We start from the raw sequence: 25,445 nt of genomic DNA, 5'->3' as shown, positions 1-25,445 counted from the left end.
GTAGGGAGAATACTGGCTGACGTGTGATGGGCTGCCAGTTTAACGTTGTACCCTACCCTCCTGGCCTGGCTTTACCTTTCCAACATCCTTGGCATGGCAGCATACCCCCATGCAAAGCTTGTTGGTGTAGTGTAGTACTGTGCCCCAGGTTTCCTCTGTACAGCCCAAGCCCCGTACCGTGCCCCTTTACCCATGCCACTCCCTGAATGACTTACATGCATTGTGTAGTAGGTATGTCCACACCCCCTGCTTACAGTTAACATTTGTGCATTTTAATTCCCCATGCGACTTACTCTGCATCTGTGTTGTCTCCTGGTAGTCTGCTCTGTCCTGTCCTTGAATCCCTGTGACAATCTCCTCAGGGATGACGGCTGCGACCATCTCCTCCATGTGGTCCAGGGCCTCCTGCGGTGCTGGACTCCACCTCCAGTCTGCAGTGCTGCCTTCCTGTTCCTGGACATCTTTTCATTGGTCCTGTGCTTGCAGTCATGCCAGCGTTTCTTGCACTCGATAATTGTTCTCCCTACTTCTGCCACACTGTTGATCTTGTCAACAATTTGTTGCCATATTGCCTCTCTCCTACTAATTGGCAACTTTGAGGTGACAAACAGTTGGTGCTGGTGTTCCGTCACCTCTTTCACCAGAATTTCCTGCTTCTCTGCACTGAAGCAACACTTTCTTTTCTTCTTCTCCCTGTCCTGGGCCTTGTGTGGGTCCTCCTGGCTGGTTCCTGGTCTGTTGTCATCTTCCTGGGGTCTGTGCAAGCATCTGGGATCCATTTTGGAGCTCCTTGGCACATTTTGCTGTGTTTGCGCCGCTTTTTGACGCAATTGCATCAAAAAATGGCACATATCCGGTTTGCGACATCGTAAACCGGCTCACAGTTATTTTCGCCGCGTTAACGTCATTTTCCTTTACGACGTGACGCATTGGTTTGAGTCCAAATAAATTACTCACATCTGTGGTTTGCACCGCCGTGCGTGAAAGTATAAATTTGATGCCCGCACGGCACAAAGAAATGGCGCTAGCCGGTGGTAAAATGTTTGGCGCAAAACTGCGTCTGCGCAGTATTGCATCAAAAATTATAAATATGCCCACGGAGGCTTGCTTAGGGCCCCTTGAACAGAAATCTATACATGACTCTGTACACCTGGATGACTTGTAGGAAGCTTGAATTCAGTATGGTGAACTCCTGGAACATCTAAGAATTTTAGACCATAAAACATACCTACAGCGGTTACATGCTACTTGGCACTTCCCAAAAATGATGATGCTGGACAAATTACTGTATTACTTTGTGAACTTACCAGTTGTATGCCCCTGGTTCAGTTTTTAAGTTGCTGGACTCCTTGCTACTTGGCCTCATTTGGGGCTCAGGGAGACACCATATTAGCCTGCCCAAATGACAACTACTGATGAAGGAGGATGGGTTGGGTGCACCAGACTTTAATCCTACTGCGACGCTGCCCAGCTACCTTGGCTGTCTTACTGATTGACTGGGATACACTTACAAGAGATTGGCTACCCACAGCACATGTAGTGCTTAGGCACGCTGTAAAGAAATGCCTCCTGGGCATGGTTACCCCCTGACTTTTTACCTTTGCAGATGCTAAGTTATGACTTGAAAGTGTGCTGGGACCCTGCTAACCAGGCCCAAGCACCAGTGTTCTTTCCCTAAACTGTACCTTTGTCTCCACAATTGGCACAACCCTGGCACTCAGGTAAGTCCCTTGTAACTGGTACCCCTGGTCTCAATGGCCCTGATGCCAGGGAAGGCTAAGGGCTGCAGCATGTCTTATGCCACCCTAGGGACCCCTCACTCAGTACATGCATACTGCTTCACAGCTTGTGTGTGCTGGTGGGGAGAAAATGACTAAGTTGACATGGCACTCCCCTCAAAGTGTCATGCCAATCTCACACTGCCTGTGGCATAGGTAAGTCACCCCTCTAGCAGGCCTTACAGCCCTAAGGCAGGGTGCACTATACCACAGGTGAGGGCAAAGGGGCATGAGCACTATGCCCCTACAGTGTCTAAGCAAAACCTTAGACATTGTAAGTGCAGGGTAGCCATAAGAGTATATGGTCTGGGAGTTTGTCAAACACAAACTCCACAGTTCCATAATGGCTACACTGAAAACTGGGAAGTTTGGTATCAAACTTCTCAGCACAATAAATGCACACTGATGCCGGTGTGCAATTTTTTTAAAAATACACCCAGAGGGCCTCTTAGAGATGCCCCCTGAAAACATACCCGACTTCCAGTGTAGGCTGACTAGTTTCTGCCAGCCTGCCACACACCAGACATGTTGCTGGCCACATGGGGAGAGTGCCTTTGTCACTCTGTGGCCAGGAACAAAGCCTGGACTGGGTGGAGGTGCTTCTCACCTCCCCCTGCAGGAACTGTAACACCTGGCGGTGAGCCTCAAAGGCTCACCCCTTTTGTTACAGCGCCCCAGGGCATCCCAGCTAGTGGAGATGCCCGCCCCTCCGGCCAATGCCACCACTTTTGGCGGCAAGGCTGGAGGAGATAATGAGAAAAACAAGGAGTCACCCACCAGTCAGGACAGCCCCTAAGGTGTCCTGAGCTGAGGTGACCCTTACTTTTAGAAATCCTCTATCTTGTGAGTGGCGGATTCCCCCAATAGGATTAGGGATGTACCCCCCTCCCCACAGGGAGGAGGCACAAGGAGGGTGTAGCTGCCCTCCCAGACCTAAACACACCCCTAAATTCAGTATTTAGGGGCTCCCCAGAACCTAGGAAACTAGATTCCTGCAACCTTAACCAAAAGAAGGACTGCTGACCTGAAGCCCTGCAGTGAAGACGGAGAAGACAACTGCTTTGGCCCAAGCCCTACCGGCCTGTCTCCCAACTTCAAAGAAAACTGCAACAGCGATGCATCCAACAGGGACCAGCAATCTCTGAAGCCTGGGAGGACTGCCCTGCAACCAAGGACCAAGAAACTCCTGTGAACAGCGGCCCTGTTCAACAATCTGCAACTTTCTTGCAACAAAGAAACAACTTTGAAGACTTCTCGTTTCCCGCCGGAAGCGTGAGACTTTCCACTCTGCACCCGACGGCCCCGGCTCGACCTGCGGAAAACCAACACTACAGGGAGGACTCCCCGGCGACTGCGAGCCCATGAGTAGCCAGATACGACCCCCTTGAGCCCCCACAGGGACGCCTGCAGAGGAAATCCAGAGTCTCCCCCAGACTGCGAATGCCTGTAACAAGAGACCCAACGCCTGGAACCAACACTGCACCCGCAGCCCCCAGGACCTGAAGGAACCTAACTCCAGTGCAGAAGCGACCCCCAGGCGATCCTCTGCCTAGCCCAGGTGGTGGCTACCCTGAGGAGCCCCCCGTGCCTGCCTGCATTGTTGAAGAGACCCCCGGGTCTCCCCATTACTTCCTACCGAAAACCAGACGCCTGTTTGCACTCTGCACCCGGCCGCCCCTGTGCCGCTGAGGGTGTACTTTCTGTGCCTGCTTGTATCCCCCCTGGTGCCCTACAAAATCCCCCTGGTCTGCCCCCTGAGGACACTTTTAAAATAGCTTATTGCCATTTTTACAAAGACTGTACATGATATTGTGATTATTCAAAGTTCCTAGAGTACCTGAGTGAAATACCTTTCATTTGAAGTATTACTTGTAAATCTTGAACCTGTGGTTCTTAAAATAAACGAAGAAAATATATTTTTCTATATAAAAACCTATTGGCCTGGAGTGAGTCTTTGAGTCTATGTTCCTCATTTATTGCCTGTTTGTGTGCAACAAATGCTTTACACTACCCTCTGATAAGCCTACTGCTCGACCACACTACCACAAAATAGAGCATTAGAATTATCTCTTTTTGCCACTATCTTACCTCTAAGGGGAACCCTTGGACTCTGTGCACACTATTTCTTACTTTGAAATAGTATATACAGAGCCAACCTCCTACACACGCTGCAACAATTACTGCTGCCGTGTGTGACATGTTCTCTGAACTTCCCATTGCTACTTAATAATGCTATCACCTATTGGAGATACGCTATCCGTGTTTCACCCTCCCTCATGTGTTATGCACCAAACATTCCACTATGTGGCCTACCTACGCCGGCGGGCACCCTCACGCATGCTATCCTTTTACCATGGGAAACAGCAGGAATCACTACAGTGGGTGACTTGTTTAGTGAAGGTGCACTGTTAACGCATCAAGAACTGATGCAGCAGCATGAGCTTCCAGGGGCCTTTTTTCTCACACATGCTAGTATTACACATTATATACAAATACGTTAGTCACCAGCAGAACTGGAACCAGACATGCATACACTGATTAAGACTGTGCATGAAATGGGTACTGTCAGGTATCTGGTCAAGTGGCTCTGCAAGGGGCTTCAAGCGCATTTTCATACTGCACTGCTCCCGTTGCAGGCCAGCTGGGAATTAGACCGTAATCACACTTTTCATGATAAGAAATGGAGGTTTCTTATAGCATATCACAGCATTATACTTCGGAATACAACTTCTATATTTATTAATTTCCCTTTATTCCATAGGGCATATTTAACAGCATTTCCCTGCCGCCTCTCCTTCCTGTCCGCGCTGCCGAGCTGAGGAGGCAGACTTACTACACATGGTGTGGTCCTATCCCGTGCTAGTATCCCCCTGGAAATGCATTTAGTACTCACTTAGTACACTGATGGGGTCTCTGCATTGGGATACATCTGAACATTGCATTTTGTGACTCTACCCTTGTCCTAAAACGTGCAAGACTGTAGTCAGATTTGTTGACTTAGCACCTGTTCTTGCCAAAAGGCAGATTACATGCTGCTGGAAATGTCCATGCTCATAGATTAGTGTTCTTAATCAGATGGACTGGGAATGGTCATAGGCAGGGATTCACAAGTACACTACTATGTCTGTTCTGGACATATCTGACCACATGATAATACTTACCTCCAGAAGGAGTATTGCCTCTAAGATATGTTCGGTACTGTGTCGCCCAAATGAAGATACCTTTATTTTTGGTAACACAGAGTATTGTCTTTACTTGTGTATAAGTACTGTGTAACTATAAGTGCTGTTGCAGGAGCTTTGCATGTCTCCTAGTTCAGCCTAAGCTGTTCTGCTATAGCTACCTCTATCAGCCTAAGCTGCTAGAACACTACATTTCACTAATAAGGGATAACTGGACCTGGTATAAGGTGTAAGTTCCCAAGGTACCCACTACACACTAGGCCAGCTTCCTACAAAAACAATATATATTTTGTTTTTCAGGGATACTGACTGCCCCGTATGGACCTTCTTGGAAACAACAACGTAGATTTACTCTGCTGACTCTTCGAAATTTTGGCTTGGGGAAGAAGAGCATAGAAGCACGGATATCCGAGGAATCAACATTCCTGATCCAGGCCTTTCAAGAAACAAAGGGTAGGACAACTTTGCCTTTGTTTAGGTAGCATTTTTACTGGTCACTAGGGCTCTCTGTCAAATAAACAAAACCAGGATTTATTAGAGTGCTGCTAATCACCCACAAGGGTATCTAGGTGCTGCTGAGGGGGCTCAGTTGAACAGCAAGGTCTTTAGTCCTTTTTTTAATTCCACAAGAGAGTGTTAAGGTCCGTAGATAAAGCAGGGTGGGGTTGTTCCAGGATTTCACGGTGAGGTAGGAGAAGGGGCATCCTCCACTGTTGCTTGTGTGGATGCAGGGGATGAGTGCGAGGACGAGGGAAGCAGAGCTCAGGTGTCTGGAGGGTTTAAGCAGTGGTTGATGTATGCTGGTCCTTGATTGTGAAGGGCTTTGTAGGAGTGAATCAGAATTTTAAATTGGCATCTCTTCGGAATCGGCAGCCAGTGGAGCTTCTTGTGCCAGGGGGTGAGGGGGGGGCAGAGGGGGAGGGGGAGGATGGGTGGCGAGGGTTTGTGGGTCCATTTGGGGAGGTTGAGGATGAGTCTGGCTGCTGTATTCTGTAGTCTCCTTAGGAGGTGCATGGTGATTCCTACATAGAGTACGTTGCTGCATTCCACCAGACTGGTGGCTAGAACCTGAGAGACGGTTGAGGAAACATATGAAAATCTTACAGAGCATGCAAGGAATGAGGAAGCAGGCGGAGGAGACTGCGTTGATCTGCTTTTTCATGGTAAGCTTGCTGTCCAGGATAATGCCAAGGTTGCATGAGTCGTCTGTCGGAGTGGGTGGGGGTCCTGGTTCGGAAGTCCGCCAAGAATCTTTCCATGGGGAGGTGTTGTTCCCAAAGATCAGCACTTCCGTTTTTGTCTCTGTTGAGTTTCAGGCAGTTGTTTTTCATCCAGTCGGCGATGTCCGTCATACACCTGCAGAAGTTGGCCCTTGTGCTGGAGGGGGTATTCTGATAGTGAGAGGTTGAGCTGGGTTTCGTCTGCGTAAGATATGATGGTCATTCCTTGGACATTCCGCAACTTTGTCCTCTTTTTGGTTGCCGGTGCCCCCTGTTGGCAGCTGTAACCCTGCGGCCTCTCAAATGGTGACTGGACCACCATATGCTGGAGAGTAGCTTAACTGCTAGTTTCTGGGTCTCCTTGCTGACCATGGGCCATTTGGTGTTGAAAGTAGCTCTTGTCTGATGTGGTATGAGTCTCTTCTGGTGCCGAAGAGGCTTTACTGAAGGTTTTCTTTTGAGGGGCAGATATTTTGTTTGGGTCAGACTCTATATTGGGCGCATAGTTTCTTAACTTGTAGAGTATTTGGTGGATGTAACTGATTACAGGCGCTCATTTCTGGCAACAAAGACCAATTGCTGGTATTGGGGGCTCTTTGTTGGGTCATATAGTGGTGCTGGATGCTCTTAGATAGTGGTGGGGTTTCTTAAATGGTGGTGGTTTCTTTTTGCGGTGTTGAAATCTCTATTTGCTGGTGATAGTGGTGTTATTTGCTGTTTCTGTGGAAAACTGATGAGGTGGGGGTTATTTGTTCTGTGCTGGGGTTCTTTTTTGTCTCCTGGGGTTCTTTGCTTGTCCCAGGGTACCTTTGTCATGATTGGTGCCTCCTTATGTGTTTGAGAGTCTCTTTGCTGGTGTCAGGTGCTTTATGCTGGCATTGGAGACTCATATACACCAATTATTTGGCTTGAATTGCTCCTTCATGGTGCACTATCTGTATGAGTTAACATCAAAGTAATCCTTTATGTAGGTTAGAGGCACTCTAACTTTCCAGTGTTGAACACTCCTTTCCAATACTTTGTCTTCAGGTCAGCCATTTGATCCTCAGTTCAAAGTAACCAATGCTGTCTCCAACATAATTTGCTCACTCGTCTTTGGAAATCGGTTTGAGTACAGCGATGCCAAATTCCAGTATCTTCTTCATCTAGTTAGTAACAACGTTCGGCTGGCTGGCGGGTTGGCTGCTCAGGTAAGGCCAAGAACCACAGTGTTTTATTTCTACCAAAGTATCTTTATTTCACTGCAAGAAATACATAAAAATTTGAGAAACTATTTCCTGTAATGTGTAGTAGGAGACATGTTCTCTTAAGGTGTCCGTTTGATACCATTTTACTAGGACAGAAGATTGTCACCCTTTCGCCGGTTGTATTCTTGTTTTGTTCTATGTCAGCCAATTTCATTAATGCACCAAATTACACAGTTTTGTAAAATGGTAGGTCTAAGGTGGCTAACAGAGTGTTGAAGAGATGTGAAGGCATATGTCTGTTCAAATTTATCCTATGATATGCACAGTAGGTACCCTTTTGCAGCCCTTTACCAAGGGTTTTCACCTGAGAATGGACACTTTGATAGAGAGGCAAAAAACGTACAACAATGAAGTGCGTAGATTAACATAAGGAAAGGTTGTTTACTACAGGCCACCTAAGAGTGACTTGTGTTTGGAACAGCCCTCAGACTGGCAGAAAATATTGAGAAGGACATATGAGGATTTTGAAAGCTGTGAGTTTAGGACAACCTCTGTATTCTTTTAGCATTCTGTTGTGTACTTTCAGATGGTCAATATGTGCCCTTTTTTGAGACCCTTTCCTGGGCCACACCAGAAAATATTGGACAATGCTTGTGAAATATTCCAGTTCATTGACAAGACCATCCAGGAGCACAGACAAACACTTGATGCTGAGAACCCAAAGGACTACATTGATGCCTACTTGCTTGAAATGGACAAGGTAAGGGGCCAGGACCCATGAGTGTCCTACATGGTTGTTGGTCCATTGTGTTTTGAGTCTGACTTCTAATCTTGTCACCATATGGCTTCACCCGGAATCTGTGGTTTTACATAGATGAAACTGCAGATGAGATTAAAGTGCAGAAGGATTGTTAGTCATGATGGAACAGTAGAAACCCACAGTGCATTTAATTATCATGATATAAGTGGACATTTTAATTTAGTATTCAATAAGTAATATGTCTCTTGTTTCTGGGAATGCATTTGCTGACAATGACTGTTTGGCTGAGACAAAGAAACTGACAGAGCCACTTGGTGAGCAGTTTCAGAATTATTTTTCATTTGATTAAGGAGTCTCTGTGGTCTGGCTTTACAGGGTAGCTGTTGCCAGACAATTATGTGATCCTTACCAAAGAGGGCCTTTGGCCCTGCCCAAACATTGGGAGCCAGGAGTACATGTTTTGATCGGGCAGAAGTTGTGTATGTCCAAAAAAAGACAGCTTGCCTTCCACACAGGATCATTTTGTTTATTTATCCAGCTGCCTAAGCCTGAAATTTCAGGGACACACACAAGCCATTGGAACGCTAGTATATTGGCTTAAATAACTAAATAATCTATGTGTTTTTTTTACCCTGCAGAGGCATAAATGGGAGGAGGGCAGTCTTAACCGACAAAAATATTTAGGTCTGGATTGACGGTGCAACTCTCACCTGACGTTTTAACCTACACATATCATTCTACAGTTCTTTGCATCCACACAAATACATATCTTTTCCCATGCTATTTACTTATAGTGCTTCACATTACCATACAACGTTCCTTTAAAGCCAGACCTATTGGCATTGCAAGTGCTTGTTTGATATACTGGCTAAGTGTTGGTTGGGGCTTAGTGATGGCACATGTAGAATGCAACTAAACATTTAGAAAAGCCTCAGGAGAAGGGACTGTTCAGAGAATGTTTTTTTCATTTCTTCCTGAAAGAGTTATTTTTAATTTTGGTGCTGTCTATGAAAGGGAGCATGTTCTATTTCCATTGTCCTTAGAATATAAGGTTTGGGCCTTCCTATTTGGGAACACAAAAGGATGATGGACGGAGTGCTGAACAATGCAAACACTCACCCCCAGTCGGAGATCTGGGTATAATCCATCGCTCTTTTGCTCACCTTACCGATCCAGCTTGGAGCCAGCCATATGCAAATCAGTCTTGACCCTGTTCTTCATGGGAACAGTCCAGCCCAAACTGACAAGCAAGGTCCTCCCTGGACCGGAAAAAAGGGCAATTTAAAACATTAGTAGTGACAAAAAAAAAAAAAAAATGAATTCAAAAGTCAATGTCCTTTTTTAAATCGCCAATTATATCTGGGACAATTGAAGCCAGCAAATGTTCCATTTCGGCAGGTAGACAAAATATCCAAATCGGTGCCAAGGAAAACCATAGAGCACTTGTGTTCCAAAGCCTGAGCTTCAGCTGAGGCAGCAGCATTCTGTGGTGTACCCAATGGTGAGTTAACAGCTCCATTATCCACGACAGCTTCCCAGAGCAAATGCACCCTCGACGAGCATGTCTGGTAATGAGCCCTCAACGAGAACATCAACAGATCAGCATCCAATGAAAGTAAATGCTGTGTAGAAAGACAAACTTTCAGTGCACATTCGAAAAGGCACCAAAGGCATCGAAACACCGGCTGCACACAATCAATAATCGGTCTGACCAGTCGCACTCCAGTTCTTTTAGGAGTGGTGCTCTGAAATACTGCATAATACATTTGCGACACAGTTGTGAGTGTGAAAACGTTTTCAGTCCTCCTTGTTTTGAAGGGACAGCATTGCACAGAAAAAATAGCAACAGCAGAATGCTACCTATTATAGCCAAAGTAATCGGAAATCCCCCCAAAACATCAAAAAATATTGAGTGTATGGCTGAAGGTATTAAGCCAAATATAGAGGAAAAGGTGTGAACAAAACCAGAACCAACAGCCTTTAAGAAATGCGAAATTCCAGTAGTACTGGACGCGTTACATATTCATCCCACAAGTTTACCAAAGTGTCTCGGAAAGTTTGCTCTTAAAAGTGACTGAATCCCTGCAGATGACCTTGCAACTTGAAGCGCATAGGTCTCACGCGCAGATGTAAGCACCACATGGTTTTAAAACAATAAAGCCTTGAGTCCACTCAACATGTCAAAATTCACATCTGAAGTAGCAATATGAGGCCAAAGCTCTGCTACTTCCCTTTGTTGTGAAGAGGGGAAAAGGACACTCCCACAACAGGTGACAATTTGGGAGACCAAAACGAGACAAGCTATTCTGGCTCGCATTCCACAACAACTCTCACTGTTAAGGAGCACATAGTTACTGTTTGAGAGCACCTGGAACGCAGGTCTAATCAAGGGGACCGGAACTCCCTTCAGATAGCAAGCCAAGTTCGCCGCTGCGGCATTACACACCTGTGCAAGGACAGCTGCTTACAAACCATCAAATGGCTCACAGAAGTCTTGCATTTACTGTTGCTAAGAAAGTCTTCTTACATGCCATTGAAACATTTGTATGAAAAGGGAAGCTTCCACACCTCATGTATGTAACTATCTCCCAGCCTTTCATATCTGCCTATTGGAATGTGTCTCAAGCAGGATGTGACTTGAAGTGTTGAAATAGGCACATTAATAACCCCGTGTATCAACCACTCAGCAGATGTTATTTCAGTCACAGTAAAAGACAACTTTTCTAATGTCTCGATATTTAGCATGACATAAGTCGCTTTCTTCTTAGCCATTATTTGTTGTTGTCACGTTAAATTAAATGTTGAAAATGTATCCCTTGCGCTAATGTGTTGCCAGGAGTGCGACCTGCTTTCAATGTTTGTAGTGTCCAACCTAACTGCATAATGGACCTTAGCTGACAGTCCATTCAGTAAAGATGACATGTTGCTCTGTACTGTGTCTATTGCAGAAGAGACAATGGCCCTCATTCTGACCTTGGCGGCCTTTTCGCAAGACCGCCGAGTTACCGCCGCGGTGAAGACCGCCGACCGCGGCGGTATGCCGCTGTGCGTATTCCGACCGCTGGGAGCGTTCCGCCGTGAAACCGCCAGCAGCCACACTGGCGGTCGGCGGGAAAGTGGAGACTGGTCAACCTCCACCGCCACGCCAGCAGAACACCGCCCACAGAATTACGACCCACATATTTGTGTGGTGGTCTTCTGTTGGCGGTGTTCTGTTGGCGGTCACCTCCCCATGGCTCCCGTCGCCTCCCGGAGGACCAACGCACAAGGTAAGTTGATCGTCCGTTAGGGGAGGGGGTGGGGGGGTGTTGTGTGATGTGTGCGTGCATGGGGGTGTGCGTGTGAGTGTGTAGAGGGGGTGTGTGAGTGCGTGTATGCGGGCGGGGGGTGCTGCTGTGTCTATGGGTAATGTGTGCAGTTCGGCGGGTGCGCATGTCTGCATGTATGTGTGCGGGTATGTGTCCCCGTTGTGCATGTGTGTGTGTAGGGGGTGTGTGCATGTCGGGGTGCATGTATGTGCATGTCGGGGGTGGGGGTGGGGAGGGGGTTCGTACCACCTCTGGGTGGTGGCAGGGGGGTGGAGGGTGTGGGGGGAGGACTCGTGGGGGGTAGTGGGGGGTGGGGGAGACCCCTATCAGTGCCAGGGAAGGAATTCCCTGGCCCGATAGTGCCTACCGCCATGGTTCGCATGGCGGTTCCCGACCGCCAGAAACCGCGGCGGTAAGCAGGGTCATGATACCGTTGGCGGTCTTGGGACGACCGCCGGGCCGGAGTGCGCAAACTCCAGCCCGGCGGTCATGACCGCCGTGGCGGTCGGAGTGGGGAAATGGCAGTCGATCGCGGCGGGGACCGCCGCGGTCAGAATGCAATTTTTTTGACCGCTGGTCTGTTCGTGGTCCGACCGCCGCCTCTCCGCCGACCGCCAGGGTCAGAATGAGGGCCAATGTGTACATCCGGTCAGACAAGGTGTTAATACCATTATCTACAATGGCTAATGCATTCTGTAAATTTTCCTGATCTGTTTGCCTTAACCAGGCAGCAGCTTCTTGTTGAGAAAGTTCCGAAATCTTGTTATATACTGCATATAAGAACCGCTTTCTGTGTTGTCTTCTGGGGCCTAAGAGGAAATTCTGCAGATTTGTTAGACAGGAGACTGAGGTATTCTTAAACAGCATCAAGTGATGAACTTTTCAACCATTGCTGGCATAATTTCCATACACTCTATATGTTATTAATATACCTGAGTGTTCCGTTGAGATATAGCAAGGGTCTAGCTTACTTGTTCTAAACCCCCACGTGGAGTCTGCAAAACATGTATGGCACCCATTGGTGTCCACTGGCCACAGTAACCACCAACCAGGACGTGAAAGTGATGTGTTAAATGTTCCATTCTGGACCTACCCATCGAGCCGATCTTTGGATGCATCTATGTACTTTTGCCATTTGTAAAATTGGCAGGGGCAGGAATACTGGGCGCATTCAAATCCTTAATTTTTGCCAAGCCTAAACAACTTGTCTGTTGTACAGTTTAATTTAAAAAATAGCATTTGAACAGGAATCAAGCATGCTCTAAATAAAGCTTCCTTCCCCCCCTATTTGCCAATATTTAGTTCCCCACACACTTTTTAAGTCTATCGACTTCAACCAATATTCATAGGCTTCTATAGCTAACCGGGAAACAAAGGAATCTGAATAAATTAATTTTGTATCAGTCAATAATGTGTTTACTTTCCATTACTGGCAATTTAAAATAATATGACTCAGCATTTTTAACATTGTGGCCAGAGAAATAGGCAAACGTTTCAGTATATGTTTTGGAACTCCCCCCGGCAGAGTCAGACAAAGTTCCCAATGTGTAAAATTTAAAATAGTCTTTGGGGTACTTGCTCTGTGAATGAAATGGTGTCCATAATAATGATAACAGAACATATCTCCATAATTCTCTTTGGATCGATACACATCCTCACTTTCAAATCCAATGAAATATTGCGGATCAGTCATCATAGAATCAACTGTTTTTACATCCCAATCATCAGAAACAACTCGGGGTGTTATAACATCGTTCATGGAAAGTTTAAAAACATAAGGAATTTGAATGGCCTCCATTGGGCCGTATATATATCAAATGATACTTTATCCCAAACAATCCCATCAGGAATTGGTACAGCGGAAATGTTCACTAGAGAAATGTCTCTGTGGACCTTGTGAGAAGAAAAAGTTGGTTTTAAGACCTCATCCACCAGTTCAACTGTAGAGCTTTCAGGAAGGCTATGACCATGTATTAGTAAAAAGAAAACAATGACAAACCCAATCCAAAGGAGGATGTCAAGTACAGGTAAAGAAAAGCCATAGATAGTTCCTGGGAAGAATACAATAGTAAATTTTGAGCCAAATGATCAGCTTACGTGCTCTTGACAGTTCTGTTGCAGTAGAGGCAGATGAGTCAGTGAAAGTGTCATTGATGTCGGCAAAATATCCAGAAAGAAGTTCGTGCAAAAACATTAACCATGTTTGAAGGAGGAGAGCTAGCAGAAGTCTCCCTCAGTGGATCATAGTAGATTATACCATATGTTTTTGAAGAATTTGAGTAGAATCACTCAATAATGTTGATGTTGCTTGTCGCAGAAGAAGTTAGTGGGAATAATGAAAGATCATTTTTCACCCTCCCCAAGCTCGGAGAGGTATCAGCGTTGCTCTTTAAAACCTGTAGAGGAACATCCTGGACTGTAGTGAGAGGGATTCACCAAGTCTGCTGTGCAGGATCGGCCATATGGTGTAGCCTGACATTGTCAATAGAGACAAAGCGATTTCCTTTAGAACCAGGCAGCAGTAGTATAATGACAGTTCTGGTACTGTGTATTCTGAGGAGTGGAGCTGGTACACAATAGGAAGGACCAAACTCCTTTTTCACTGCAATGTTTTCAAGCACTAGATCCCCAACTTTGGGAATCCAGCCGGTAGATGTTTTTGGTACATCCCTTACCGGCACTGGGAGATGCATTGTCGTCACAGAACTGTTGTTAGTCCTGAAAGAACGTGACACCTTTGTTTAAGTCAAAAGGTGTATCTGCCACCTCCGTGCCAAGACCATCAAGATCTGGAACATACATTTGTGTTCCAAACAGGCATTCGTATGAGGTTGCCCCCCGCTTTCCCCTCCCCCAGGGACCTTCTGGGAAGATTATTAAGTGCTCTCTGGACTCCATACAGGTGTGTAAGCCAACTACGAACCGTGCCTAATACGCTGGCTGTTAAGGATTGCTTTAAATCCGGGTTTCTGCGCTCCACAACACTGTTTCCCCCAGGATGAAATGGAGACAAATAATGCAGTTGGACCTTTAACGAAGCCATGGCGTCCCTGAAAGCCCGAGTGGAAAGCCGCAACAGCATATGTACTGATAAAGACTTGCACATTTTTTATAATAGTTCAAGCGTGAGCCAACCATTGTGGTCAAACCCATAGATATCTGGTGCATGAGTCAACAGCGACTAAAATATATTTGTATGCACTGTCAGGTGTCAAGAGACCACAGTCCAAGTAATTGAAATTAGAAGGGGTGTCTGCGGTGGGCGTTTGACGGTGGAGCCTTTTATTTGTTGATAGATCTCACAACAAAGGACATACTGCTTGGTCTGTTTGTAGAGAGCTGGCCACCAGCAACGTGCTTGTAACAATGATGTTGTAGCCAACACGCCAGCATTGGCAGAAGCAATTCCCTCCTGCACTGCTTTGATCAATTCTGGTCTTTGATGTTTATTGGGAATCACATGATTACCCACCTGTGGTATTACCACTAGAGTTGTTTTGAGGCATGATATGTGGTAGGAATATTTGACATGATATGCCTTTGGCAAGGGCGGGCCGTCAGACGAGGCATTCACAGCAGCCATCAGCATCCAATTTCGTTCTTGAACGAGTTACTGCAGCAACAGAAGCCGTAGCTACTGCTGATTTGGATGCTTCCTCAGTCAACAGTATTCAACACGCTGGTCCCAGTGTATGTACAACATGGACACTAGGTAGCGTTTCCTTCAGATACACTACTTTTCCCCGTAGAAGTCTGTGTTTAATGGTGTTTCCTTTTGAATCTCTGAACCCATTTTGGCGCCAGTAATGCAGATATTCATTGAAGGGCTAGAACCAATAGTATGAATCACATACAGTCAGCATCAGCTGCTCAGGATCCGCGTGTTCCAGTGCCATCACCAGAGCCTTGAGCTCTGCTAATTGTGCAGTGCAGTCCCCTAAGGTCTGCATGTAAGTGTGTTGTGGATGGAATTCACCATCCTTCATGTAGCCACTCACGCCTGCGCAAGCAACGGAGTATTGATGTTTTGTGCCTGTAGCTGGTTGGGCTGAACCATCAGTGTACATAGTTGTTTGATATTGTTCAATAGGCAATGTGTTTGGAACTGGGTATTCAAGTTTTTATTGCAAAAATTCTTGAGTTTGTAATTTTGAGTCAAACGTAGAGTCAGCATAAGTGGATGTCAGAGACATTGCACAATGAATCCAACGTGGATGTAATGCTTTAGCATTAGGAACGCTAGCTTTGGTCGGCAAGGGCTGGGATACCACAATAATATGTTTCCCCTGGGCCAGAGGTCTCTCTTTAATGACAGCCATCTGAACAGCAGTGAGAATTTTCTCAGTGGAAGCAAAGCATTGTTCTGCTGTAGAGTATAGATGTGATTTGTGTGCAATTGGGACGGTCTCACCCTCAATGAATGTTACGTAGGTGAAACCAATGGCACCAGCAATTACTCTGATGACCAAATGTTTTTTGTTGTCCCTTGTGTGTAGGTATTTAGCTTCAAGCATGTCTTGCTGTAATGCCCTGAGAACGCATGTGTTTGATTGTCCATTATTTGCTGGAAAGGTCAGGACGTATCAAGTCATATAAAAGTTTACTGCGTTGTGCATAATCTGGAATGTATACTCTTCCAACATTTTAAAGGCCCAACAAAGACTGTCTTTTTGATGGTGTTTGGAGGTTGTAGTTGTGCGCAATTTTAAAAAAAATTGGGGCGCAAGGCTCTTGCCTTCATCTAATAATTCATATCCCAAAAAGAGACACTAAAGAAGGCTATTTTCATTTTTATTTTTTATTAATTGAAATTGTAGCTGAATTTGGCAAATCCCACAACAAATCGGGCTACCCATATTATGTGTTGCATGAGGTCGTCATCTGCAAGCTAGATATCATCCACGTTGGACAACCCCTCAGGGTCAATGCCATGTAAAATAGATGTTACACAAGCTGAAAACAGTCCTGGAATTTTCTTTTACCCTTGTGGGAGTCCGCAAACATTTTTCTGAGAGCCTAAAGCGCTGGAACTTGTTAAGTCCTTACTTTCAGGCACTATATTTTGGCAGAAAAAAACATTGGAAATATCCAGGGTTGTTTTGTATTTTTTGCACACTATCTTGTTCATAAGTGCTGTGTGCATTTTGTATAGCAAATGTGCATGAATGACTGTTTAAATGTCTGTAGTCTAAGACTATTGTGTATGAATGGTCAGATTTAGTTACAGGGAATAATGGATTGTTCATTGGTGAGACACACGGTTCAATTATGCCCTGGTACTCTAACTGTGAGAATTCCTTTCACGGGTGCTTTAGCTTCATTGTATATTGGGGACCCCACAATAGATGTTCTCCTCTTCCGAGAGATGTTCCCCCAACAGGTGAATGTTGAAACAAACTGCCCTGTGCCAAATTTGTTGGGACCTGCGCAGAAAGCTGAGAAGAATGGATGGAACCCTGATTCTGAATGTAGAACATGGCTGTCATGTTCTCTGTCTTTAATAGCACAGTTTTCCCTGTAGCAGGGTTAGTCTGATGGCTTGAATCTCCAGGTAATTTATGTGTGCCCGTGGTGCTGAGGGGTCCAGCTGCCTTGGACAGTTGTTTTGTGGTGGTGAGTGTAGGAAGTTGGCCTGGTGTGGTGAGCACACATGGTATTATCACCTTATATCGGGTCCAGGTATTCCCCTATTAGTGAGGTGTAGACAGTGTCTAGGAAGCTATGCTCTCTAGAGGTAGCAGTGGATGAGCAGCCAAGACTTAACTAGGAGACATGCAAAGCTTATGTAATACCACTACAGTCACACAACACTTACACACATGAAAGAACCACACAGTGTTACAAAAATAAAGGTACTTCAGTATAGTAACACAAATAATAAAATACTGAATAGGCAATACTCCAATAGGGGGGTAAGTAAACACACTATTATGTATACATTAGATGTCAATGATTAGCATAGAAAGCAATAGCAAATAGTAAAACAATAGTAAATAGTGAAGGCCCTAGGGGGGAGACTAAACCATATACTAAGTAAGTGGAATGTGAAAGGCAGTTCCACACCCAAGGAAGTGGAATCAGTAGAGGGGAGCTGGAGGAACTAGGAACCCCACAAGGTAAGTACCAGGTTGCCCCCTGGCGACTAGGGGAGGAGAGGTAAGTTCCTGGTTTTCCCTCAAACCCACAGAAACAATTTGGAAAAGGACTGTGCAAGACCCAGACAAGACTGGAAGAAACCAAAAGTGGATCCTGACAGAAGAGGATGTGCAAAAGAAGGGGACCCAGTCCAGTTCGAGTTGGAGTGTCCAGTTGTGGCAGGAGCCACTACCCACCCTTCTGTGGATGCAGGACTAGGTCGATGGTGGATGAAGAAAATCAGAAGTGCAGCACAGGAGCAGAAGAGGAGTTCAGAAGTTATGCAAGTGATGTCCCATGTCGACGGTCGTGATGCAGTCAGTCAGTGGTGCTGGAAAACCACCAACAAGCCTTGGCAAATGCTAGAGTCAGAGAAGGATGTTTTGCAAGGCTGAAGAGGACCAGCAAGGCCCAGGGGACTCGACCCAAGGAGGGAAGTCTGAGGTGACCCTCAGCAGATGGGAGAGTCACAAGAAGAGGAGGCAGCCCCCCAGGCTACCCATGGGCAGCAGGCACAGGAGTCACAGTGAGGCCCACTCAGCACAGTTGGAGAAGAGTCCCATGTCGCTGGAGCAGCAGGTAAGAGTGATGGAGGCCTGCGCTATACAGAGCCTAAAGATCCTTTGGAGGAGGCACAAACAAGCCTTGGTAGCTGAAAGGGTTGTGGTGCACAGGGGTTCTGTCCTGCAAGGAGAGGCAAGGGCTAACTGTCTCCCAAGTTAGAGAGCTGGCAGAGAGGACCAAGTAGACCACTCCAGACCACCACCGGTGATGCAGGGTCCCCACAAATTCCGAAGAAGAGAGGATCCACGCAGCCGGTAGGTGTTGTAGTTGGTGCCTGGGGACACAGGGGAGTGACTCGTTCACTCCAAGGGAGATTCCTTCTTACTTCTTGTGCAGGCTGATGACTCGTTGGCTTCGGAGGATGCACAGCCAGGGAAGTATTAGCAGTTGCTGGAAGGAGCCGGAGAAACAATGTCACAGAGAGGAGTTGTCGCTGGAGTTGCAGATTTTCGATTCCTTGAGGGTCCAGTTGCATTCCCAATGGCCAGAAGATGAAGTAAACGATGTAGCGGAGTCCTGCTAGAATCTTGCATGTCAAATCTGAGGACCCACTTGAGAGGTAGACCCTAAATAGCCCAGGAAGGGGGATTGGTCACCTGGCAGGGTGACCACCTATCAGGAGGGGGATGTGACATCACCTGCCTGCCCTTCCCCCTCGGATGCTCCCAGGGGCCTCTGTCCACCTTGGATTCAAGATGGCAGAATTAAGTGGCCACCTGGAGAGCTCTGGGCACCACCCCTGGGGTGGTGATTGACAGGGGAGTGGTCACTTCCCTTTCCATTGTCCAGTTTCCCTGGACTGCTGCAAACTGGTTTATGCAAGGAGGGCACCAAATGTGCCTTTCAAAGCATACCAGTGGCTTAGGGATGCTACCCATCCCAGGCCATAGTATACACCTATTTCTAAAGGGGAGGGTGGTACCTTCCTCTCCCACAGGAAATCCTTTGTTCTGCCTTCCTCTGCTTGAGCTGGTCAAGCTGGATGAAGGCAGAAACCTGTCTGACTGGTGGTAGCAGCTTGGGCTGCCCGGAAACCCCCATAATACCAGTAGGACCAATGCTGGGGGTCCACTAAGGAGCCACCCAGAGTGCATGGAATTATACAACCAATACTGGCAACAGTATTGGGATATGATTCCGACATGTTTGATACCAAACAAGTCCAGTTTGGGAGGCTTAATATGGCTACCCCGCGCTTACGAAGTCCATGAAAATGGAGCTGGAGTTCGTAGGGGCACCTCTGCTCATGCTGGGGTGCCCTCACACACAGGTACCTGCACCCTGCCCTCTGGGCTGGGAAGGCCTACCATAGGGTGACTTGCAGTGACCTAGTGCAATGACCTGTAGTGAAGGATGCATGCACCTTTTCACGCAGGTTGCAATGGCAGGCCTGCAGACACCTTTTGCAGGGGCTCCCATGGGTGGCTCAAACATGCTGCAGCCCACGGGGAACCTCTGGTGTCCCAATGCCCTGGATACCTAACCATATACTAGGGACTTAAATGGGGGCACCAGTATGCCAACTGTAGGTTGTGCAAAGTCCTAAGGAACCAAATTTAGAGGGAGAGAGCACAGTCACCAAGGTCCTGGTTAGCAGCATCCCGGTGAACAGTCAGAACGCAGTTGACAGTAGGCAAAAAGTGGGGATAACCATGCCAAAAAGAGGGTACTTCCCTACATAGGCCCCCACCCCTCCACCCACCTTAAACGAAGGACAATAAGACTAACCTGGGTCAGTTGAGTCTTCATTGTCTACGTGGAAATATCTAGAGAGTCCATCTGCATTGGAGTGGTTACTCCCAGGTCTATGTTCCACTATATAGTCCATTCCCTCTAGGGCTATGGGGGATTTTCACATTTCATCTGTTTTAACCATAGGAAGGGCTTGTGGTCTGTTTGAACTGGGAAGTGAGTTCCAAATAAGTATGGCCTCAGCTTCCGCAAAGCCCAGACCACAGCAAAGGCCTCCCTCTCTATGGCTGACCAACACTTTTCCCTGGGTGTCAACCTTCTGCTAATGAAGGCAACAGGTTGATCCTGCCAATCTTCATACAGCTGAGATAGTACTGCCCCTATCTCTACACCAGAAGCATCTGTCTGCACAATAAATTGCTTGGAGTAGTCAGGGCATCTTAATATAGGAGCAGAGCACATGGCCTGTTTAATGTCATCAAATGCTTTTTGCCATCTAGCTGTCCACAAAACCTTCTTGGGCATCTTTTTAGAGGTGAGGTCATTTAAGGGGGCTACAATGAAGTCATGGTTCTTAATGAACCTCCTGTAGTACCCTGTCAGGACTTGGAAGGCCCTGACTTGGGTTTGTGTGGTGGGGGCATTCCAATCTAGAATGGTCTGGATTCTGGCCTGTAGTGGTTGGATCTGGCCTCCACCTACAAGGTAGCCCAGATAAACCACTTATCCCTGTCCTATTTGGCACTTTGAGGTCTGCTTTCAGCAGAGCCTCCAACACATTCCTAAGGTGGACCAAGCGATCCTCCCAGGTGGAGCTAAAGACCACTATATCATCAAGATAAGCTGCACTGAAGCTTTCCAGGCCTTGGAGAACTTTGTTCACCAACCTCTGTAATTTGGCAGGTGCAATCTTTAGTTCAAAGGGCATCACTGTGAAGTGATAGTGCCCACTAGGAGTGGAGAGTGTAGTTTTTGGTTTGGCATCTTCTGAAAACGTGATCTGCCAGTAGCCAGCAGTCAGGTCAAAAGTGCTCAGATACTTGGTAGAAGCCAGTGTGTATCTATGAGCTCATCTGTCCTTGGGATAGGATGAGCATCTGTTTTAGTCACTGTATTGAGACTCCTGTAGTCCACACAAAGCATAATCTCTTTTTTTTACCGTTTTGGGAGTGTGGTTTTGGGACAAGAACTACAGGACTAGCTCAGGGGTTGTTAGATGCCTCCCAGGTACAACATATTTTGCACCTCAGATTTGATGCACTCGCTGATATGATCTGGCTGCCTGTACATTTTACTTTTAATAGGCAAGCTGTCACCTGTGACAATGGTGTGGTCACACCATATAGTTGAACCAGGGTTCAGGGGGACCATTCAGAGAACTGTCCCAGGAGGATTCTGCAGTCATCTTTTTTTGACTCAGAGAGGCAGTCTGCAAGCACAGCCCCATCTACTGAGTCACCAACTGTATTGTGGGAGAAGAGGTCAGGGAGATGGTCACTCTTCTTCCTGTCCCTCATCAGTTGCCATGAGCAAGGTCATGTCAAATCTGTCATAGTATGGTTTCAGGCGGTTTAAATGAAGCACCCTGTGGGGGCTTCTAAGAGTGCCTAGATCCACCAAGGAGGTGACCTCACCCTTTTTCTCCACAATAGTGCGTGGTCCACTCCTTGTGTCTTGGAGTGCCCTAGGAACCATAGGCTCCAGGACCCACACTTTCTGTCCTGGCTGATACACAGTAAGCACAGCCTTCTGGTCATGCCATTGTTTTTACAACTCCTGGCTGGCCTAACGTTTTTGGAAGCCTTCTTCATGTACTCGGACATCCTAGATCTGAGGCCTAGTACATAGTCAACAATGTCCTGTTTTGGAGGCTTGAGAGGTTGCTCCCAGCTTTCTTTTACAAGAACAAGGGGACCCCTAACAGGGTGTCCAAACAGAAGTTCAAATGGGCTATAGCTGACTCCCTTGTGAGGATCCTCCTTGTAGGGAAAGAGGAGGCAAGGTAACAGGACATCCCACCTCCTTCTGAGTTTCTCAGAGAGTCCCATTATCATGCCTTTTGTATTAAACCTTTCAACTAGTCCATTTGTTTGTGGATGTTAAGGGGTGGTGAGTTTCTAAGTTACACCATACTCCTTCCACATGGCTTTAAGGTAAGCAGACATGACATTTGCACCCCTGTCTGATACCACCTCTTTAGGAAAAAAAACACCCTGGAGAGAACTCCCAGGAGGGTTTTGGCCACTGTATGAGCTGTAGTGGTCCTAAGAGGAATGGCCTCTGGATATCTGGTGGCTACCACCAGTATGAATTTATTGCCAGAGGCATTTAGAGGGTCCAGGTGGCCAACAATATCTACGCCAGCCCTCTCAAAGGGCACACCGACTACTGGTAGTAGAATTAAAGGGGCCTTTGGGGTGCCACCTGTCTTGCCACTGGCTTGACAAATAACACAGAAGTGACAAAACTCCTTGGTGTCCTCTGACACATAGGGCCAGTGAAAGTGAGGGACATGCCTGTCCCAAGTCTTGCTTTGCCCCAAGTGGCCTGCAAGGGGAATATCATGTGCCAAGGATAATAGGAACTCCCTAAACTTCAGACGGATAACCAGACTCCTGGTGGCACCCCATTTAGGGTCCCTTGCTTCTGAGTATAGGAGGCTATTATACCAGTAGACCTTATGAGTACCAAGGCTTCTTAAATTTGAGGAAGAGGATTTATTCCCACACCCAGAGTAGTTTTTTGGGCCTGATGAAGACTTTAGTTCTATCTTTGTCCCCACCCTTATCCTGATGCTTACTTGCTTCCTTCTTCTTGTAGTCACCCACTGTGTGAGTTTTCTTGCTCACCCTGGTGCAGACCCACTTGTCTGCCTTTTTTCCCAATTCTTGGGGAGAGGTCAGATCAGAGCCCACCAGGTACTGATGCAGGTGATCAGATATACAGTTATTCAAAATGTGCTCTCAGAATTAAATTGTATAAGCCCAGGTAGTCACTTACTTCGCACCCATGCAACCAGCCTTCCAGAGCTTTCACAGAACAGACTGCAAAATCTACCCAATCTTGGGAGGACTCCTTTTGTTTTCCCTGAACTTGATCCTGAATTGTTCAGTAGTCAAACTAAAACCACCTAACAGTGCACTTTTTAGAGCTGTATAATTGCCTGCATCTTTATCTTTGACAGTAACGAATTTGTCCCTGCCTTTGTCAGAGAAGGGGAGCCACAAGAGTACTGCCCACTGCCTTTGGGGGGACCTTTTGGACTTTACAGGTCCTCTCTAAAGCAGTGAGTCATTTGTAAATGTTATCTCCTACTGTGTAAGGTGGGACTATCTTGCTTAGGTTCCTAGAATCATGAGTCCTCCCTGATTCTGGTGTCCCTAAAGCTCGAATTGCTGCGACCATAGGGTGCTAACCCCAGACCATGTCTTTTCATCTCCACTGCCAAGACCTCCCTATCTTGGGCCAGCTGTTGCTGCTGAAGCCTCAGCTTGGCCTCCTCCAACCTCAGTTTCCTAAGCTCCCTTTCCAAGAAATCTTCCCCTGATGTGGAGCAGTGGGTCCCCTCAGATACTGAGGAGATATGGGTGTTGACAGAGGATGATCTATCCCTCCTCCTGAGAACTCTCTGATTCAACCCCCTAGGAGTGAAGGTGGGCCTACTGACATGAACCCTCTCTCATTATCTGCAGTGCTCCTAACAGGGCTGTGGTGTTCCCAAGGTTCCCTCTGACCCTCCCCAGTGAAGCCTAAGTCTACCTTGTCTAGGACTGGAGGGTCAGTTTCTACTTCTTCCTCCTCCTGGCTGCCAGCATTGTCCTGGTCAGCTTGGAGAAGTAAGCCAAGAAGTAGACTTTTATTGGGATTTCTCCCTGTCTTCAGTTTTCTAGTGGCACGCTCTTGGAAGGTAAGACCCTCATAGTGACAGTCTGGGGCCTGAGAGTTGTGCTCTACTGAAGACATTTTCTTGCTAGAATGGTGTAGGGTCCCTCATGGGCTTCAGCATGTATTATGCCACCCATGGGGAGGCCTGCCACTGCAGCCTGCGTGAAAGGGTGCATGCACCCTTTGCACTACAGGTCACTGCACCAGGTCACTGTAATTCACCCCTATGGTAGGCCCTCCTAGCCCAGAGGGCAGGGTGCAGGTACCTGTGTGTGAGGGCACCCCAGCATGAGCAGAGGTACCCCCACGAACTCCAGCTCCATTTTCATGGACTTCGTGAGTGTGGGGACACCATTTTACGTGTGTACTGGACATAGGTCACTACCTATGTCTAGCTACATAAGCGTAACTCCGAACCTAGGCGTGTTTGGTATCAAACATGTGGGAATCGTACCCCAATACTTTTGCCAGTCTTGGAAGTATGATTCCATGCACTCTGGGGGCTTCTTAGAGAACACTCAGCATTGCTCCTACCAGCTTTCTGGGAATTTCTGGGCAGCCGAAGCTGCTGCCACCCCTCAGACAGGTTTCTGCCCTCCTGTGTTATCAGCTCAAGCCCAGGAGGGCAGAACAAAGGATTTCCTTTGGGAGAGGGGGGTAACACTGTCTCCCTTTGGAAATAGGTGGTACATGGCTAGGGAGGGCTCCTCCAGAGGGTCCCTTGATTCTGCCATCTTGAAACCAAGGTGGGCAGAGGCCTCTGGGAGCATGTGAGTGGCCAGGTCAGGCGGACGTCGTCAGAGCCCCCTCCTGATTGATGATCCCCTGGCTAGGTGACCAATCCCCATTCCAGGACTATTTAGGGTTTCCCTCTTGGGTGGCTCCTCAGATTCGAAGGTGTAACTACTTTGGGAAGGAATGAGGCCCTAGTGCATAACACCACTTTGTCAGGGTGCAAAGACAAAAATGGGGGGCTTTGAAGAAAGTGCCGGGAGCTCACTCACTCGGCAAGCACAGGTGATCGCAACAAGAAAAACAGTTTTGAAAGTAAGGAGCCATAAGGTACAATTGTGTAACGGCTCAAAAGCAGCATACATCAAGTAAGTTAGGACAAGATTGAGGCCCCACTGAGGCATGATAAATGGAGTGGGAAGAAATAAATGGGTGAGAGGCTTAAGTCGACTTGAGACTTAAAAAGGGAAGGTTGATCAGGCAATCTAAGAAAAGCTGAGATAGCCAATAAGTAACCTTCAAGAGTGCCCAAAGCAGAGCCCTGCTGGGCTAAAGAAAGAATGAACAAAAAAACCTCAGAGAGAGGAGCAGAAAGGAGATCAACAGACTTGTTGGTACACCATTCCACAAATTTATGCCAACAGGCATACACCTTTTGGTGGAGGGAGTCCTGGCTTCCAAGCTAACATCACAGACTTCGGGTGGAGGTCAAAAGCCGTCAACTGTCGCTGCTCAATCTCCACACATGAAGACGAAGATTGGACAGGTTCGGGTGGAGAACCATCCGGTGCTGCTGTGACAGAAGATCCTCCTGAAGGGGCAGTCTGACTGAAGGACCAGTGGCCATACTCAGTAGTTCTGGATCCCATACTCTCCGTGCCCAGTCTGGAGCTACCAGGATTACTTGGGCCCGGTCATTCTTGATTATCTTCAGAACTCTGGACAGAAGTGGTATAGGCATAAAGAAGGCCAGAGTTCCACTTGAGACTAAAAGCATTGCCG

The 25,445-nt window shown here is 47.1% G+C and overlaps 1 pseudogene; it reads left to right on the top strand.

The window, feature by feature from the left end:
- The window catches only part of LOC138267116 (cytochrome P450 2J2-like), a 65,370-nt pseudogene that overhangs the window by 13,529 nt on the left and 26,396 nt on the right, over positions 1-25,445 (top strand).

Source organism: Pleurodeles waltl, chromosome 12, assembly GCF_031143425.1.
Source record: "Pleurodeles waltl isolate 20211129_DDA chromosome 12, aPleWal1.hap1.20221129, whole genome shotgun sequence".
In the NCBI taxonomy this organism is placed as follows: Eukaryota; Metazoa; Chordata; class Amphibia; order Caudata; family Salamandridae; genus Pleurodeles; species Pleurodeles waltl.
This window is presented reverse-complemented; position numbering and strand designations above follow the sequence as displayed.